General features: G+C 36.5%; 1 long non-coding RNA gene across 1 annotated transcript; it reads left to right on the top strand.

Annotated features, from left to right (window-relative positions):
- The first annotated feature begins 827 nt into the window (after positions 1 to 827).
- On the top strand, positions 828 to 14822 carry LOC140332576 (uncharacterized). Its single transcript, XR_011921180.1, has 3 exons — positions 828 to 950; positions 12147 to 12355; positions 13533 to 14822. It is a non-coding gene; the product is annotated as an uncharacterized lncRNA (long non-coding RNA).
- The last annotated feature ends 2304 nt before the right edge of the window (positions 14823 to 17126 follow it).

Below are 17126 nucleotides of genomic sequence, written 5' to 3'. Positions count from 1 at the left end.
AGGTGAAATTACTGCATTCACAGTATATTAATCTCTAAAAAGGGCACTAATATAAGTTTTCTCTGGCTGATTCTTGTGTCATATGTTCCCTAGGAGTAGAACATCAGGAGCTGAATTCATAAGGAATTAGTACTAGATCTAAGTTAGGTTTGCCCCCACTGCTACCCTGGAAAATATCCTTCATACACCCACAGCTTTATATGTAGGCTGTTTTACTTGTTCTAAGCAGGAAATAAAAACATACAGAGCTTTGGATATGAAGAAAAAAACTTCACATTCTCACCACAAGCATGTTTTACTTCCCGTTATGTCAGAATGTGGAGCTTGTATTATTTATTGCTTGTACACATGGCGAACAGTAAGAGGTTTTAGGACCATACTTAGTTAAGTGTGATTAATTACCTACATAATGTACATCATAGAGCTATTTCAGAAAAATAAACAGTACAGAGAAAACAAACATAAAAGCACATTAACACATGCTGGTCAGAAAAACAATTTCAAGAGAAAATGAATGGCAACACCATTGTGTGTTAATATATCGCTACAGTCAGCCCTGTAGCCCCCTGTAGATTATATACGCAATGTAACGCAATGTAGTAGGATATTTTTACTTTAGGATTCATAAATATGTAACATACATAAACTCTCTTTCTTTCTCTGTGTATATATACTGTATATAAATATATAAATATTGCTGAAAATCATTGATAACTTGGACATGGTCTGAGACAGGACGGTTCTGTTTTTGTTTTTATGGTTTTGTTTCTTAATTAAGGGATTTTGTGTAGAAAAGAAACCTGAATACTGTCTATTTTGGGCTTTACAGCTGTTATTCGCACCCCTTTGGCTACCACACCATTCAAGACATCGGCATGGCATGGTGACCAATGAGCCTACCTTATTCCCTTGGCACATGCTTTATGTTGTGGTTCCACCTGGTTTTGAAGGTACAGTATCTGTATGGCAGGAATTTCCCCTGTTAGCTGGTGGTCTATAAGAAAGTATAATGGAGTCTGCATCACTAAACACACTAGCTGTGATGATTGCTAGATTGTTTCAAATTTAACTTTATATTATCTTATGAAAAGATTTGTCCTTTTTTGAACTTTGAATACTGATATAATAAACATACCGGATCACAACTTCAGGGGATATTTGGCATTATGTACCTCAGCTTTCTCTGGAAAAAGTATTAAAGGGCCTGGATAGGGCCATGCCTAATTGTGTAGCTGCAGAATTGCAGCTCCTAATTTGGGATCCAGGCCCGGAGTGTCCTGAAAGGAATGGGTGGGAACATGCAACAAGAAACATAACATATGTACATTTTTACACAGTGAACATCCTTATAAACGTGTAAAACTTTCAGGGCCTGTCATATAAAGAATGTTCATGCCTCAAAGACATCCAGAAGTAGCTAGACAACCCTCCAACTACCATGGCCTCCCTCTTCATGTGGAGATGGGTTTCCTCACACAGGTAGTTGAGACACAGTCTTCAGTATTTAATTTCCCAGATAAAGTGGGGTATTTTTATTTATTTATTTTTTACAGTACCAGTGGCAATGTTGAGGATGTAGAGGAGGAACAGTAGGTGGAACCTGAAAGAGAGCAGGAACCAACAACTTGAGAAAGCCCTAGCAGTGCAGCAGACAAGTCTCTATTCTAAAGAAGGATGGGACACTAAAATGTACACATCAGATGATTCTCACCCGCTACAAACAAGCCGTCTCTGGCGTGAATCTGACATGTGTACAGTGGTCGTCTGACGTCAATGGATCCGCCTTGACGTTGTCATGCTCCCCCCTCCTCTCTCCATAGAACAGAATGGTGCTGTATGTACAGCGTTCGTTTGTTCATCTTTCAGTCTTTTGTCGCTGGAAACGATCATGTAAGAGGGTGCAACAAGCCTTAACAACAGCAGGGGGACAATGCTGTCCTAAGCAGTCAGAGGTAGCTATGGGTACATCTTTACAATGGATGCCCATACGCCTCTCTGCCTTAAGACAGACCGCCAGTAATCTTGATTAAGATGATGGAACAGCACTTGGTTTCAAAATTGTTTGATTTCCCCAGGAAAGAAAACTGGGGCAGTTTACTGCATTCAGGCCAGAAGACAACCAAATGAGACAGCATTGGTCTTCCCTTGTTGGCCAGCTGTGAGAGGCATCCCCCTGCCTCAAACTCTGGATGTCCCCATGACATGAAAGGACCTGATCAGGGAGTACTAACCTAAGCTTCATCCAAAAAATCCAGCAGGCCACAAGCCCACAAGCCCTAGGATAACATTGACTTTTCCTTTGATGCAGAACTATAGTTGGTGCCCACAGGTAGACTGGTTCAACATAGGTAAATATTCCACAGATGGTGATATCCTAAACATGCACCAACTCCACCACACCCAGCTCCTTCATCTTACAACCCTTCAAGCACCCAGAAAAAATATTGTCATTGCTGTGTCCCCATTGGAAACGTCTCCATACTTCCAGTTCTGTCTCATATTGCTCAAATAGGCAGTAAGTGAAACAGGGTCACAGATGGCGATAGAAAGTTAACAAGCTTTTAACTCTTCCTCACCCTGTCCAAAACAATGAAAGAAAAGTTTGGTTGGAGTTGGTCTTTAATAAAAAACTAAATTCCAATCTTCTTCTGGCAGTCATTCATCTGTCAAAGACATATGAGCCTTTCCTAATAATAACCAAAACAAACTAACCTCTGAGGTCAGTATCTAGTCAGTTCACAGATTTTGAGATGTGAAAATTACATTTCACTTGGATGTGACATGATAATAGACGGAGATCCAGCTGAATAACCACTGGCCTGATTACTAGCAGATTCTGCTGAATTTTTCTGTGATCCCTCTCACAATGTTAATCATCCGCAGCTCTCTTCCTGCGCTCTAATGGAGTTTGCACCTGTGCTAATGTTTATTACATCTTTTCCATTTTAATATGTGTTCAGAAGCTTGATATGAAATGTCTACATTTTATTGTAGCAGGATCAAATGGGCTGTAAAACTGATTGGAAACATGGCAAGACGGTAGTTTACTGATCTTACGTCTTCTGTTTTCTTTGACTATTCTGTGCGCACAAAAATAATGAACAAGTCCAGCTTTCAACAATATTTACAGTCCAACTAATGGTCATATATTTTTCACTGGAAGAGACTCAACTTAGTTATCGTTATATATTGTCTTGTCTGTGTTTGAGGGAATGCCCTTGTGAACTCACATCCTGCGCATTCTTTTCAGAGCGTGTCTGCTGATTTCCAAATCTGGCTGACTTAGTATGGGAAAATAAACTTACTATACAAGGCCTGTAGCAGCCCACAAACCAGTAAGATTTTTCTCAAAGTTTAGGTTTCTTGAATTTACATGGTTTACACACGTTAAACTGAACATGAAAATGTGTATTGAAATATGTCAATTCAATCAATTGAAGGAATCTGTCACTGAAGGTGGTTTTCATGGCAGAACAGGGGGTCTGTCACTAAGTGGCAGTGCGTTGAGGGTGGGATTGTATGTATGGGGTCATTGTGGGGGTCTGCACTGAGGGAGGTCGGTTACTAGATGGGTCTGAGGAAGGTTACTGGGGAAGGTCTACTCTGGAGGTGGGGGTAATCTGCATCAAGTAGGCCTACACTAAAGAGTGTCTGCATTGAGGGGGTCTGTCACTGTGGGGGACTGCACTAAGGATATCTGAGTTGGATGTCATAGCCCACAGGTCTGTGGCTATGCTACCGTTCTCTGCAGTACATTTTCCTACATTTTGTCTCTTTCTGCATATATGCTGTAAGTACAGACAATCTATGTCATGCTTCCAGAAAGTCAGCTCCTAACTGACAACACAATTTGCCTGATTTATTAAAGTTCTCCAAGGCTGGAAAAAAAACACTTTCATCATTGAACCAGGGTGATCCAGCAAACCTGAAATGGATCTAGTCTAGGATCGAAAACATTTGCTAAAAAATAGCAAATTACTTTTAAGAAATCCATTCCAGGTTTCCTGGATCACCCAGATTTACTGATGGAAGTGTATCTCCTCCAACCTTGGAGAGCTTTAATAAATCAGGCCCAATGTTTCTGTTGTTCTGAAATCATAAAAATGTGGTCTACCCTGCCCTGTTTTTACCTGCTGGATGGCAGAATATCTTTCATCATAACTCTAACATAAAGGGGGTTAGCAAGAGAGATGGGTGAAGGGCTGATCACAGGAAGTTATCAACAGCAATTTGTTTGTATGTCCGAGACAAATAATGGAGAAAGTTGCGTACACTGCAGACATATACTTCAACTTTACTGGGTGTTTACCTTCAACCTCTATTTTACACTAAATTTATAAAAATCAGCTGAAAGTTCAAATCAAATTAAAGGGGTTTTCTGCTGTAATTAGAGAGCAAGAAAGTAGATATCCAAAAAAATTTTCTAGTTGAGTTACTTCGATGAAACTTTCCTGAAAATAATAATAGTAATAATAATAAATAATAATGATGTGTGACAATTTTTGTCACAAGAACAGCTCCAGAATAATGAAATTATTATATATTAATAATAAAAAAATAAAGCCCATAAAAGAAAAAAAAACACCTTATTCCAATTACCTTAATACATATGGCAAAAATAGCAAAAATGTTTGAATTTTTACTAAACTTTCAACAACATTAGAACACTCAGTATTGTTCATTCCTAACCATTAGCTTTTTACAACAAATTTGTTTTTGAATACTTTTACAACTATTGCATTTTTAAAATGCTGAAATAATTTTAATAAGCTATTTGCGGTCTCCAGTTCCACACACGAGGTGGCCTTTATTATGCATTTACCAGCTGTGTAAATTGCAATTAAGTTGTCACTTAAGCCCTATAAACGGGCCTAACTGCTTGAAATAACATGAATGGTGGATCTTTGACATAACTCACAAGTGGTATACAATTAGACTGCAGGTGTGTCTACCAATGACACTTATTTATGCTCACACTTCTTCATGGACTCACATATGTACATTTCACAAGTAGGGGATTATTCACCAATCAAGACACCTTGTTCTCATTTCATCCCACTGCAGGCTTTGTAGGAACATTGTAATATGTGGATGAATATTAATATTAGTATCATGTATTTAGCATGCACACGCTTTACCAAAAATATCTTTAAATCATACCTAAACTAAGGATTTCTTTACTTTACATAAAAGGGTAGACAACCCTTTTTTTTTTAAAGTAAAAATTCTGTGTTTTTTTAAGTGCAACACCCTTTTTTTTTTTTAAAAAAAAAAGATGCAGCACTGCCCCCTTAATCGATCACCTCTGCTCTCAAGAATGAATGGGAGCGCAAAGCCTACTGGGATTCCTACGTCACGCATCCTGGGAGGCTCTTGGCTGCTACTTCTGCACATGCTTGATCTCACGCATGTGCAGTGTGTCACCCATATACGTCACCCAATCTCGCTCCTGCGGAGTGCGAGCTCAGGTGACATAGGAAGAACATGGAACATGGCGCTCCCTCTGTACCAAACGGAAGATAGATACCAGCAGGGGTGTAGTCTTAAAAGAAGAAGAGGGGACACAGTACAATCCATGGCCCCTGCCACCCTTGCCTATGTGTCACTCAAAGGGGAAGCAACTTCCCCCAGAGTGACATAATGATGCCAGAACCTGCAGGTTGTGTTTAGAGAGACAACCGCCCACCGCCCTGAGCCTGCAATTCCATACAGGAGACATAGTCCACGGCTCTGGCTGGTGCATTTATTATTATTGTCAGGAACGGAATGGGTTTTTGGGCATTGTTTTCATTAATGGTGATCATAATCGTTTAAGTTTAGTAAAGGATTAAAAATAAGGAGTTATTAAATAACAAAAAATTTTAGGTTTAAAAAATGCACTCTTGTAAAATAATAAAGACACAATCTTCAAATAACTGATGAAATTGAAAAGCCTTACTACTGGTCAGTTGAAATTTCAACTAAAATCATGCTCTTTAGATTAATCCTATATATGGAGATACCTACCTAATGCTGTCAGTGTTACATTCACCAATAATTTAGTGTAAATGTTTTTTAGAGTGAATGAATAATCACCAGTAAATGTTAAATTTACTGCTTATAAATTCCCCCCTAGTATATGCATATGTGTTCATGAATGTTCGAGGACTTAAATTGTGTATACATGTAGGTTGTATGTATCATTAAATTTCCTTTTCAGATTTTTATGTTATTTAACCACCTGAGCGTTACACTGATTTCTAGATTTCTGTTCCAAAAGCGTCACAGGTTTTCATGAAATTTTTTTTTTTAAATTGTAGACCTGTAACTTACAGAAATATGTCCGAATAGGGTTCTAGTAGATATCATGAATATAAAAAATGTTTGAAACACACAATCATGTAAAAAAAACAAAAAAACTTTTAATAAAATTAAAGGAAAAACACAAAAATCAGCTTAAACAAGAACACATAAATAAATGAAAAATACTGAAAATGCGATAATTCGGTATAATGTATAGTAATATATTTTTCTAAAACACCTCCCTAGTGTCCGTCACATACCTATAGACAAAACCACATAAATATATTTTCTATTATTTTGTATTGGATTGGATACAGGACTTTGTATTAAATCCAATACAAAAAATTTGAATTTTCCGCTACGACCCTCATCGACGGGCGCACGCACAGTAGCTTATATAATATATATATAATACAATTATATATATATTATATAAGGATTTCTTTGTATTGAACTCAATACAGCTTTTTTGTATTGAGTTCAATACAAAGGAACTCAATGCAAAATTTTGAATTTGCCGCCCCGCCTCCCTCCCGCGCCGACGCACGCAGCGACGTCACCGGGAAACCCCGGTGATCGTCTCTGCACTCGCCGGCTGAACACAGAAGACACAAGACGTGTCCCGAGGAGCGGAGGGAGAAGGTGAGTATTTTTTTTTTTTTTTTGTCCAGCGATCGACGCTGGACAGGGAGAGGCACAGGGATAGGGACAGGGAGAGGAGGGAGAGGAAGCCGGCTGGCTTAGAAAAGAAAGCCAGCTGGCTTTCTCCTCTTAGCCGGCCGGCTTTTTCTTTTAAGGAGAGGGACACCCGACGCTGGAGGACGACGCTGGAACATGGACCCGACGCTGGAACACGGAACCGACGCTGGATTAGCACAGCGGGACCAGGTAAGTGGGGATTTTAGTGTAGGCGAAAAAATACGGGCTTAACCAAAAAAGCAAAAATATTTAGTGCGAGAAATTACGGGCTTAGCGGTTAGGGGGTTAATGTTAATATTGTTATTGTTCCTCTTTTTTTAAAATTAGTTTTATTGCTGTCGGACAGAGGATGACATTTCCCATATTAAAGAGTCCAGTTTTATAAATAAAGCCGTAAATGGAATGATAACCATAACAATAACCATAATGTCAACCCTTCAATCAACCTCAATGACTGACTTATGAACAAAGTCAGGTGATTCCTCATCAGTGTGGTCATGATGATCAAATGGCTTTGATCAACAATCATTTCTTCAACAATCATGTAAAATAAAACATATCTATTTGCAATTTAAAAGATTTTCATATTAGAACCCTGTAGTAATGGGTGCTGGCTTTTACATGTATATACTGTAAATATATATATATATATATATATATATATATTACATTTTACATTAAATTAATGTATTAGCACCTTGGTAAATAATGCATTTAAAAACAAAGTAAATGCTTAGTGATTCTGAACTTTTGAGTGCTAGTGCAGATCTAACAAATTGTTTATGAACAGATCACAGCAGTATATTCATATATATTCATAAATTTATGTCAGGTATCCTCGATATGGGCGCCTTATTTTATTAACCTATTTATCAGTTAGGTGTGGACTTGATTTTAGTAGGGGTTTTGGAACACATTCTCAGAAAACACCACCATAAAGTCATGATAGTAAATTTAAGCTGGAGCCCCTCAGTCTGATTTATAGAGGAGACTCAGTATTTCCACAAGCTTCTTTCGGTAAGTTGCATACATCTGGATTTGTAAAGAAAAAATCTTATTCTATTATAATTTAAACTGAAGAAGTTACTTAGAAAGGTGACAAAGAGTGAGGAACAAGTGGGAGATGTTCTCCTGGAAAATATGCAATGCGTGGAGGTATAAAGTTCCAATTACAATTACTTATCCCAGATGGAAAGTGAAATGCACATCTCCTTAAACATGAATTAAACACATGAAAATAGTTTTTAAAAAAAATTGCTGTAACGCAACAAAACCAAAACATTTTAGCCTAAATGCATTTCCTTTTGCTAACTTCTCAAAAGCAAAGGTGCTCATAGATTGGGAACATGGAGATTATATGAAATTCCTTTTACATATTGTATATTGTGCTCTTGATATAAGATTCAATGTGGTATGGTTTTAGGCCAAATGATATCATACTACAAAGAATTATAGATGTCGCCAGAACAAATCTTAAAACTTACCTTGATGCAAAGGAATCTTGGCATTAATTGAGACATAAATCCAAGTTTTGTATGCCATTTTGGGTCTCATTTATGAAAATGTCAATAAAAAGAGCATTTTTTATTTCTTTGCAGCCACCAATCACATTCAGACTTTTAGATCCTGGCTGTCATTTTTCTGAGAAGTTAAAATCCCACCGGTGTCTGTGAGGAAATAACAATTACTCTTTGTGCTGACTGAGTAGGCTCTTTGTCTTCGGACAGTTTTGGTGTAGTGTCACACAATGCTTATTGAAGTCATTTCGAGTTATTTATATCCCATGAGGCTGTTTATAAATGTGGGTATAAATATACCTTTGGCAGACATGTGTTATCTGATTTACAAGAATTGAAATTAGACTCAGGTTTCATTGATATGCTCACTGCAAATAAACACAAATCTTGGTATGAGACAGAAAGTTTTCATTATCCTTCATTTTCTGGTAAGCTCCCCTATGTTGCCTTACCTTACCTGACTTTCCCCATGAGTCATTTGCCACAACCTTAACATGAAAGCAACACAGTGAATTGTCCATGTGCCCTTGAACCTGCCAAGAGTGAAGGAACAGGGGGCACAAAAATCACACCCTTATACACCCCATCCTGACATATACCATCCTGCGGCCCCCTACCTGGCATATCTCCTCAAGCCACTTTAAAATGTATTTCCCTGTTGTTATACAAAGGCTCATTGAGCCTAATGTTTATTAGACCATTGCCCCTCTCGTAGTTGATGGGTGGTTTCAGCATTATTAATAGGGAAGTACCACTAATATTACTCAAATACATTCCTTATTCAAGATATCCAACTTTTGCTATGAGCCCCAGTGTATTAACATACTAATTGCATGTTCTGCTGATTGTGATGATTCATAGTGCCCGATTTTTTAAAGTCCTTTAAGGCTGGAGAGGATACACTTTCATCAAAGAAGCTGGGTGATCCACCAAACTGTGAATGGATTTCTTAAAAGTAATTTTCTATTTGTTAGCAAATGTTTTTAATCCTGGGCCAGATGTATTCCAGGTTTCCAAGTTCTCCAAGGCCGGAGAGGATACACTTTCATTAGTGAAGCTAGGTGATCCAGCAAACCTGGAATAGATCTGGTCCAGGATTAAAAACATTTGCTAACAAATAGAAAATTTCATTTTAGGATATCCATTCCCAGTTTGCTGGATCACCCAGCTTCACTAATGAAAGTGTATCCTCTCCAGCTTTGGAGAACTTTATCTAATCTAGAACTTTAATTAATCAGGCCCATAGGGTAGGATGTGTATCAGGGGCCAGCTTGAGGATACAGAATGTGTGTACTTACCGACTGACTAAATGTGCTCTCAGGGACACTGAGTTTGCAGGCAAACGAAATCAAGGTCTTTTGATTTTTGTACACTGTTACAGAATACCCTACTTTGCAACAATCCTTATGCCACCCATGGTGGATAGGTAAACCTGACACATAGAGTGTTGCTACACAGAGTTTGTTGCAATTGTTGTACCAACGTGATATTATAGTAATGGGATTGCAGCATTGGATGTCTTGATTGCAACTATGCGGCAACAAACCATCTGCCAACAATATAGAAAAAATAAAATAAGCACATGGAACCCTGAGGGTTGCACTAGTATTACCCCTTGCTAAGGGCGTAAGGGACCCTTAGTATACCTCTGCTTTCAGTTACACTGCATTTTTTGATAACAGTATACTGAAAATATAGTATAAATTTAAGATCTTCCTCAGCACAAGAACCACCATCATTTATCAGATAACGCAAGGGTGCAATGGAATACTATTGTGTCACATACCTAAAGAATGCTTCCTTTAAATACAATATTGCGTTCATCTCCACTGGATCCAAGCAACAGTGCATCTGTGGTATGCATCAGCTATAAATGGGAATCATGGAATTCTCTAAATCTAAGCAAGCTATAGTTGACATAATAGTTGTTTAACGTCGTCCAATAACATGAAGATTTTTTTTCTGGCGTACAACAACAAGCCTGGTTAAATATTACCTTTTATGACCTAATCTTTCAGGGTTGCTGAAAAGATCAATAAAGGTAAGATCTTAAAGGTAAATTATAACATTTAGGCCAATTTGGTTAAATTGTAACATTTGCTAAATGTTAGAAGCCATTAAACTGATGTTTTAAAACTTTGCATACTCTTTATTTATTATATTTATTCCTTTTTATTTATTTATTTATTTATTTATAAAGCAGAAACTGTTTACTTTCAGACTGCCTCTGTCCCTGTCTCTCTCTGGTTTAAAGTACATACTGTACTGTTTGAACAAACCAACGAACCATTATGAATCTGTGCTGTCCAGAAAAAAAGTAGATCTTACAATTTAAAATTTAATTTAAAATTTAAAAGTGATTACAGAAGTCTAGTCTATGATGGTGGGGGTGCATAAAGGGGAGCAAACTGCCACTGGAAAATACATATAGCATTCCCCATTAAAAAAAACGCTGCAATTAAAGGACCATGAACAGACCCATTCACTCCAATGTTGACAGTTTTTTGCTCCTTACCCTATTGGAGACACAAAAATACATATGGTACAATGGGATTGAAATAATCCAGTAATTGAAGTTACCTGTATGTTTTAAGGTTTTAGGCAACTGAATAACCCCCACAAAAACCTGGAGAACAAGAAATATACAAACACAAAAAAATCTTACAGGCAGAAATTTTAAAATGATTGCACATGTTAACAATATTTTATGCCTTTCAGCTAATCAAATACATATGAAATGTACACATGCATTTAAAGAAAAGAGCTACTCTTTAAGAAAGGGTGATTTACAAAAGGGCAGGTTTAGTAAAAGCACAACATAAATATAAAATCATAATATATACACATAATTCACACTGTTAGACATATACCATATGGTAAATTTATCTATATCTGCAATCCAGTGCTCCACCTTCCCAAATGTTCTTATTGTTAGAATGAATAACCCCATTTGCTGTGTTATCATACCACTGTATTCATTATTATTAGGCGCAGGGCATGATAAAATAAGAGAGAAATACCTAAACGTGTGTGATATACCTAATACAAGGGATGCAAACAACGGTTTTGTCACCTCTTAGTATTATTAGGGAAACCATAAAGTTTTTTTTTATATATATCTTTCTGAAGTTCTCAATTTTTTCTGCTATTGATAAAAAAATCTTTCCAACAAATTTACATTTATTACAGAGTATATGCAGGGTATCATAGGTTTTTTAAAAAAAAAAGAATAGCAAAAGCAGTTTGCCTTCAGATGCTCTACCTCTCTGAATGAAACTCTGGTGGTTACATCTGAACAGAGGCAGCAGGAAGAAGTGAATAATCTCACCTATGACTAAATCAGTTTTGTATTTGTAAACGTGGGATTCAATTTTTGAACTCTCAAAACCAGTGGTCCCCAACCTTTTGCAGGTCGCAGACCACTAAATGCATGGACCCCGGACCACGCATGCCCAGGGAGCCATGTGTCTCGTATATCTATAGGCTTTGGGTACATTATTTACATTTAAAAGTGCCTTTATCTGTTTCATATATATCACCGATCCAATCTTTTTCCGAGATTGGAAAGGAGATTAATAGCAATTAAAATCATTTATAGGTATTTTAAACCTATATGTATATATATATATTTTTTTTTTTTTTTTGCAGCGGCTGCTCTATTATCCTTTGATGGCGTGAAATCTGAAAAACTAGTGCATATAGCACATCTTTCAAACTTCGTAATCCTTTTTTGGATGTTCTTCCTGGAGTTTTACCTGGGGTGTTTTCTTCTCCCCGTGTGCCGTGGTCTTTTCCTCCACCTTTTGTGCTCATTGCTACACCAGGTTAAGCTGCACCAATGTTCTTTGATATTGGTGGTATGTATTAGACAAAATTCTTTACTGTATTAAAGTATTTGTGTGAACAATGAAAATCAAACAAATAACAGTTTTCTTGCTCTTATTCTTTGTATCATGTTATAATGCTGCTGTCAAGCAGAGAGACAGGACCACTGGGGGGCGCTACGGCTTGCATGGAGGTGGTGTGAGCCCTGATAGGGTCCAAGGCGCAGAGTCTAAGCAGTAACCAGGTCTTCTCCAGAGCCTCTGATGGTGAGGATGTTGTGCCACTGCCAGGTTGCGGTTCTTGGGCACACCAAGGTGGGCAAAACACGGTACCAAATCACAAAGCGGAAGGATAGTCAAGGGAGGCCGGGGTCGAGGCAGGCAGCAAGCAAGAGAGGTCGGGTCACATGCAAGGGGTCAATTGCCAGGGGTCCAGGAGACAGAAAATAGTGACAAAGGGGCAACAGGAGACACTGGATGCAACGGTAGGCTCAGGATACACAGGAATATCCACAAACAGGAACACTGGAACAGCACAGGGAAGTTGGCTGGGAACCAACAGAGTGGACAACGAGGGGTTAATGCAGGAGATGGACAGTGGAAACACTGAATTAAGCACCAGGTGAACAGGAACTGGCTCACAGAACTAGGGGCTCAGCACAATGGAGACACGTTGCACGAACACTAAGTGCAGTCTGTGAGCTAGCTAAATAGCATGGGCTGGTCAAGAGGCTATTTTCTGATTGGCCAGCGGATTGGACGGAATTGATAAAGCTTGAAAACAGAGGCACGCTCAGCTTTAGGACTGCCCGCATGCGCAGAAGAGAGGCGTTTGCGCTTTAGTGAGGAAGAGGTAAGTGTAACAGCTGCCATACTTAATACCTGTATAAATTGAATCCCTGAGGAAGCGGATTTTATCTGTGAAACGCGTCAAATTATTACAGCATACCCATTACATATACTAACCTAGGTGATGATGATATATGTAGCACTTTGTTTTTTAATCTGTATTTGTTGCCTCTCTTTGTTATAGAGGTAACACAGATATTTTAATATGTGTTGTTTGTAACAATATACTTCCCATGTACAAATATTTCTTCCTATTATCTTAAATTAGGGATGTTGGCAGTTTGTGTAGCATATGAGATCTTATAATTTTGTCTACAATTTTACTATTTTCTAAATTGTTACTGTAGTTTCTAAAATATAGGAATGTATACAATCTATAACGGTTGGGACCATCCATGGAAATCAGGAACTGTTGGCATAAGTGAGGTTCTGACATCTGGCAAGCCAAGGACGAACACAACAAGTAGAAGAAATGGTAATACCAGGACTTCTTCATCATTCATCTGTTGACTGAATTTACACAAAGTGAATTCCCATTACTGTATAGGACCCCCCATGTCCATCGACTGCTGGGAATGTCAAACTCTTTCATCACTATTATCACTCACTAGACACTCCTGTATGACTCTACAAGCTGAAATAACAGAAGGATATTTGAATAACTTATGAACTGCAATAAGTTATTACAGTTACTTTATATATCTTACACACTTCTTTCTGTGTATGCTATGCTGGAGGATGTGTGAGAAAAACACATAAGACTCAAACAGACCCATAGGCAGGGTTCCCCAGAGAATACTCTTTTATATTTATCTCAAAATATGTATTGGGACATATGATCATTTGCTATGCTGCTCACTATATGACTACGTAAGAATGTTTCTTTCAACACTCAACATTTATTGACATTTTTTTTTACCTTTACCAACAAACATTTACCAGTTACCCCAGCTATTTTTGGGCCCTGGGGCAAAAGTATATATATATATATGTACTGCACCTGTCATGTTCTTTTATTTAATGACCACAATAGTTTACATTTATCAGGCTTTTTTTTTCCTTTAATGTCACCAACTTTTTATCTCTTCGTGGCTACCAATATTTCTCTACTGTGCTAATGAGGACAGTCATGGTTGTCATACCCAGACATCAAACATGATTGCTTTTGTTCCTCTAATATATGATGGTTTAATGGGAATAGCGATTACTGCAACAAAGATAAAAGTGTTTTTGCTTTATTCTTATCATTCAGGAGGTGACAAGGATAACCCATTTATGGCAAGACCAACTCACATTTTCTGTATGTGCTAAAAATGTTCTTAGCCTGAAACAAGTGCAGCCACCCTATTTGAGGTCTGGTAAACTGCAATATATTACATTTTCGTTTTTGGATTTAGATACATTTTAACTTTCTTAAAACAAAACCGTCATTCTTAATCTAAACCTAGCTCGTTAAAATTATCTAACTTTAAAACAATTTGTAAATAAATGAACTGGATACACTTTTGGAAGTTTAGCTGCTTTAATATAACTAAAAAAATAACAAAGCACTACTATGGAACCCAACATAGCTGTTATAAACCTGTACACAGTACAAAAAGCATAGATTTTTTAAGCATGCAAGATATTAAAAAATATAGAAAATTTGTAAAGGTATTTTTATAATTTTTCTTCATGATACTGCACTCCATAAAATTATATCTAAAAAATAGACTAGGCAAGCTCACTTGTATCCTCAAAAATACTTATGATTTCTTACTGATTTCAAAAGAACATGGAGCCAATGACTTGCATATTAATATTATTATTATTAGCTAGTATTCATATAGCGCCAACATATTACGCAGAGCTTTACAAAGTCCATAGTCATATCACTAACTGACCCTCAAAGGGGCTCACAATCTAATTACATATTCATTTAACGTTCTGTTTTAGATATTTCGGTTTGACCTCTGCATTCTGATCCATTCTGTTTTTTTCAAAGTGTAGGATTCTTCCCTGAATGTACACCTAAGACTTTTTATTTTTTTCATTTGGTATTGACCTTCATCAGTTGAAGATGATCTTTTTCCATATGCAAGTAATACATGATATGTCCCTGCTACAAATGTTTTTATGGTATTGCTTATACACTTTTTCTGTTTTGTAAAACCTATTGTCTTTGCATGTTATTACCCTGCAAAACGTAAAAAAATGATATTTAATAAATAGAACAGATGAGTGAAGATTTTCAAATAAAACAAATATATATATATATATATATATATATATATATATATATATTTATCTATATGGACAACTCCTTTCTCATCATTGAAATGTTACCACATGCCACATCCTTATTTTAGACTATTGGAACAATTGTGGATAAGTATTTTTAGGACATTAAAGACATTCAATCAAACAAGAAATACATATTGCAATAGATATCAAAACATTAATTTTATTTAAAGCTTCATTAAAAATAAATATTTTACATAAAATCATTATAATGATCTCTATGATTCCATGGTTGATCTAATGTATGTTAATAGGTATTGAGCATTCAACATGTTTCACAGAGCAAAGTCCATAATAAATCTATTCCCTTACTTATAAACTTTTAGGGAGTTTATAGGTAAGGGAAAAAAATTTTATATAGTCAATGATATTTTGGATGGTCATGCAAATTTAGGATTGTTTATCTAGGTGAAGCTCTTTTCTGGGGCACTGTGTAATCTGTGGAAGACCCTTGTAATGGTCTGGGACATGCATTGAGTTTCGTTCTTATAACAATGCAATATGTGCAAAGATGGAGGCATTGAAGGTGATTTAATTGGTACATAATTAGACTTATTCATTCGTACTAATTATAGCTTTCTTCTTATGCAGTCTTTAAAAGTTAAACCAGTGATTGGTGGACATATATGTGAGTATAAGATAGCGGTCTGGTGATTAGTATGAATCTGTACCACGTATTATAATAGTCTAGCATGGCACCTTTTAAGTCAATTGATTATACATAGGAGGATAGAATATTAATCAAGGACAACATAAGATGATAATGGGGTCTCTCTGTGTAAGGATTAAACACTATATAGAGTAAACATTAATGATATAATTAGGCAACGTTACCTCATAATTAAGGTGGTGGTGATTTGATAAATTAACAGATTTATAATAACAAAGGTAACAATCGGGGTACTAATTTAAGGCATATGGTGATGGTGATAGAGATAATTCAAATAAGGACAATGGATGCAGCAACCACTAATTGTTGTATCATGTTGATATTCTTATGCTAAAAAGCTTTCCTCCCTGTCCGTGCTGTTGGTATTGGTCTACATATTATAACATTCTCAAGAAAGGATCGCCTCGTTTGGATGTTTATATCAGGAAGCCATAAAAAGAGAAAAACACATTTGAGTAACTATGTGGTGCATATACATTTGGCCATCAATGTGTTTTACTATGATGTGAAATTTATACAATACTTTGTGATTATAGGTTTTATGTTTCTGATAAAGCGGACTTCGCTCAGTGAAACGAGTTGAACGCTCAATACCTATCAACATTCATTAGATCAACCATGGAATCATAGAGATCAATTTAATGATTTTATGTAAAAAAAATCATTTTAATGAAGCTTTAAATGAATTAATGTTTTATATTTATTGCCATATGTAATTTTTGTTTGATTGAATGCCTTTAAAGTCCCAAAAATTCTTATCCACATTTGTTCTTATAGTCTCTCTCTCTCTCTCTCTCTCTCTCTCTCTTTGTATATATATATATATATATATATATATTATATTTTATAATATATATATATATAATTGATTGCAAGCCTTCAGATAGTCTCCTGAAAAAAGAAATACAAATTATTGTTAAATATAAAATGTTGCATTTTTAAAAGGTATAATGCAAAGGGTTCATTCCAAAATGCTGCCCTTCTATCTTTATATTAGCAGTTTTT

The sequence above is a fragment of the Pyxicephalus adspersus genome, chromosome 6 (assembly GCF_032062135.1).
Source record: "Pyxicephalus adspersus chromosome 6, UCB_Pads_2.0, whole genome shotgun sequence".
NCBI lineage: Eukaryota > Metazoa > Chordata > Amphibia > Anura > Pyxicephalidae > Pyxicephalus > Pyxicephalus adspersus.
This window is presented reverse-complemented; position numbering and strand designations above follow the sequence as displayed.